The following is a 3,989-nucleotide window of genomic DNA, read 5'->3' on the forward strand; positions in this document are numbered from 1 at the left end:
GGCTAACCATCAGAGAAATGCAAATTAAAACCACAATGAGATATCATCTCACACCTGTCAGAATGGCTATCATCAATAAATCAAAAAACAGCAGGTGTTGGCGAGGATGTGGAGAAAAGGGAACCCTCATATATTGTTGGTGGGACTGCAAATTGGTACAGCTGCTATGGAAAACATTATGGAGATTTCTCAAAAGTTAAAAATGGATATACCTTTTGAACCACCAAATGTACTTCTGGGTATTTATCCAAAGAAAACCAAAACAGTAATTCATAAGGATCTATGCACCCCAATATTCATGGCAGCACAATTTACAACAACCAAGATATGGAAGCAACCTAAGTGTCCATCAATAGATGATTGGATAAAGAAATTATGGTTCATATATACAATAAAATATTACTCAGCGATTAAAAAAAATGAAATCCTACCATTTGGAACAACATGGATGGACCTAGAGGTTATTATGCTGAGTGAAATAAGTCAGAGAAAGATAAATAACATATGATTTCAGTTACATGCAGAATCTAAGGAAAAAAAGAACAAACTAATCAAAAACAGACTCACAAATATATTTGGTAATGGACAAAGGGGAGCGGGCTTGGGAGGCTGGGAGAATGGGGTGAAGAGTTAAAGAAGTACAAATCAGCAGTTGATAGTTGGTCATGGGGATGGGGAGCATGGCAGAGGGAATGTAGTTAGCATTAATATGATGGCTAGGTGGAGGGAGGGAGCAATTGCGGGGGAAAAATTATACTCCGTTAGAGGTTTTTCTGAACTTGCTCTAAAAAATATTAAAAATAAATCTTAAATTGTAAAAAAAAATTTAAAAACATGCATACTTTGATCCTTCACACACACACACACACACACACACACACACACACACACACACACACACACACTGCCCTAAGACCAGTGACCTCTTGGTATGGTTAAATCCACAATGTTTTTCATTTTAAAGTCTGGAAGGATACACATCAAATGCTTTACGATGCTCATTATGGGTTCATAGGTGATTTTTTTTTTTACTACATACTTTTTATATTGTATGAATTTTCTTGGTAAATACAACTTATTTTTATAAGAATAATAGAGCTATTTAAAAAATAATAATCCATGATCCCACAAGTACATTAGATCATGTAAGTTCTTTAAAAAGAATCATGTCCTATTCATCTTTGTTTTTTCCCCAGTAATTGCTAACTGCCTTCTGACTTCAAATTTAAAATAAAATAATTACGCTGGTTGCACTGTGGACAACTAGTTGTGGTGAACATGCTTAACACAATAAATACTATTAAATTTCTCCTTTATTCAAGTTTTGGTGTATCAAAATATGCTCAGCACCAAAAGGGCCTATATCCATTCACAGAAGCATTGTACTGGGTGCAAAGGGTGATGCCGAGAAGCCAAACTGATGGTCACTGTTAGTTCCAGCTTTAAATACAAGCCCATCCAGTCTGTTCCTTTGCTTTCTCTGAATTCTATGCAGGTTCATCTTCCTCATCATTGTTTATCTTGGTGGAGGAGAGACTGTTCCAAGACATCATCACTGCTCTACCAGTGACCTAGATCCAAGCCAGAATGTGGAGACTGCTTCCCACAACACCTCCTTGGAGACTGACTGATCCTGACTGACGCTGGCTATGACATAAACCAGTACCCTTCCCCTGCCTTGCACTACATGCTGGTCCCTAGAACAGGCCTTTGTCTTGAGCTGAACGATATGTAATTTGCCATACTTGGTAGCATTCATGTAATAGTACCTATATCTACGCACCTCCCACCCTGCTTTTAACCTATGTAATAATTTGGTGCTTGGCAAGTGGTACGGGGACCCGTTTCATCTTGCAGCCACCCAAGATGCACCTCCTATGTAAGTTTCCCTTAATAAACTCTATTAATTACCAGATTGGAGTGGCCTGTCTCTTTCTCAGTCCTTCTCTGCCCTCTGTTTAGAGAGGTAGACTTTCAGTCCTGGGACTTTTCCCTGGGTCTGTGTGTACTAACAATACTCCCTTCCAATTCTACCCTTCGTGCTGTTTGGAATACCTGTTTTGTCTACAATACCCCTACTTCCTCTGACTTTCTATCTTAGCTTTAATTGAAATCTAAGAAAATTGCTTTGTATGCAGCCTTCTTGAGAAAAAGAGTACAAACCTTCCCTCATCTCCGCTTTCACAGTCAAGGAACCAATGTTAGTATTTCCTCATTCCTCATTGCTGCTTGCAGCCTGTCATTTTACCTTCAGCTGTTGCCATCTATCAACCTCCTGCTCATACCCCCACCCCATCTCAACCATCCTGCATTGAAGACTTTGGCCCTGGCTCACCACAGTCTTGTCCCTTGACTGATTTTAGCATCTACATGGAAAACCCTTTTTATTCTTTATGACCTCACTCAGCACAGTTCCACCTCTGAAATCTTAAACTTCCATATCCTCCTCTTAGACCATAAGTCTTGCATCCTTTTAATTCTTATACTCCCTTACTCCTTTGTCTCTTCTTGGTTCACCAAATAATAACACCCCTCCAGTTTTAACTTTCTTTCCTATCTAGCATAGTCTGTATGCACTTCATTCTCTTGCTAGTAATTTTAATCCCCCTCACTGTCTCTTGTTTACACCATCCTGGCTAAATTCTGACCATGGATAAATTAGCTAACCATCTCCTTTCTGCACCTGCAACTAGGCTGCTCAGTGCTGTTGGAGAAAACCACGTTTCCGCTGACAGCCCCCTACATATTGTTTCTATTCTATCTCAGCTGAGTCCTCCTAAGTGCTCAGCACTACTGTTATGTATCCCAAATCAGCAATTTCTCAGTGACCTCAGCAGCTATTTCAACTCTTCACCACTCTTTTTAAGTTTATGGCCTCACCTCTCCTTTCTTATCAGATGACCTCACGATCAGCTAAACCTTTTTCAGAGCCCTGCCCCCAACAAAGAAATTCATGTCTTTATATCGATACTCCTTTCCTCACTATTTTCAAAGATAAGTGTTCTTCCTCCAGTCAAGGCTGCTCAGTGCTGTTGGAGAAAAGGGGCAATTCAATTACCTGTTCTCTAAAATCCACCTCCTTACGACCATGCTCTGCCTATTTTCCTTCACTTCTTGTGTCTCCAACAACTTACTCCCATTGGCTTCTTCCCCTCAGCATATGGACGAACATGCCCACTCCTTCCTTGGGCTTGGTGCTCACCCCTGTGAGTCATACTGGCCTGCACTGTTACCTTAACAACTTCCTAGCATTGCTAAACTCCACAGCACTTTTCAATACAGATATTCTGTGACCTCTTTATAGTATCGTAAGTAGTCTCTCCATTTTCAGTTCTCTTCTCCCTCTGGTTTTGTGTTCCCATTATCTTCTGGTTCACTTTTAATGTCTCTGGTCATTCTCTTGAGGCTTCTCTTCCTTATCTGCTCCTCAAATGTTATGAGCTTTTAATGCTCAATTGTTGGCTTTATGCTTAGTCTCGAAACTCTTCCTGGGCAGAGCTAACCTGTACCCACTTATACTTCAACAATTCTTCAATCATTGTGTCTAGCCCAGACCTCTCTCCATATATTTAACCATCTGATGGTTATCTCCACTAGAGGTTCCATAGGCACATCAAGCTGAATATGTTCGACACTGAATTTATCATTTCTATTCCATCCAACCTTCAAACTCACTGCCTTATCCATTTTCCCTCTATCACTAATTCTTCCCTCCCCTTTCCCTTGGTATCCATTCAACTACCAAGCCCATTCTACCTTCTAAATATCTCTGTTTTCCCCTTGACATTCTAAAGTGCTGACAAGTGTAGGAAACCCTGTGCTAACAGAAAGAGTAGTTAAGAAAGAATTTAGGAAGGTCCAGTCTGAGTTAGTCCAATGGTTTTTCAAGTGGTTCAACCTGCAGAACGCCCAGAAGCACTAGTACACTACTTGCCACACAGCATGTCTTTTCTCTCCATCTCTTTCTCTCTCTCATGCCTTCACCCATG

The 3,989-nt window shown here is 40.4% G+C and overlaps 1 protein-coding gene across 1 annotated transcript in view; it reads right to left on the minus strand.

The window, feature by feature from the left end:
• Positions 1–3,989, minus strand: part of KLHDC1 (kelch domain containing 1) — a 57,123-nt gene that overhangs the window by 5,387 nt on the left and 47,747 nt on the right. The window lies entirely within an intron of this gene.

This window comes from Pteropus alecto, unplaced genomic scaffold, assembly GCF_000325575.1.
Source record: "Pteropus alecto unplaced genomic scaffold, ASM32557v1 scaffold38, whole genome shotgun sequence".
NCBI lineage: Eukaryota > Metazoa > Chordata > Mammalia > Chiroptera > Pteropodidae > Pteropus > Pteropus alecto.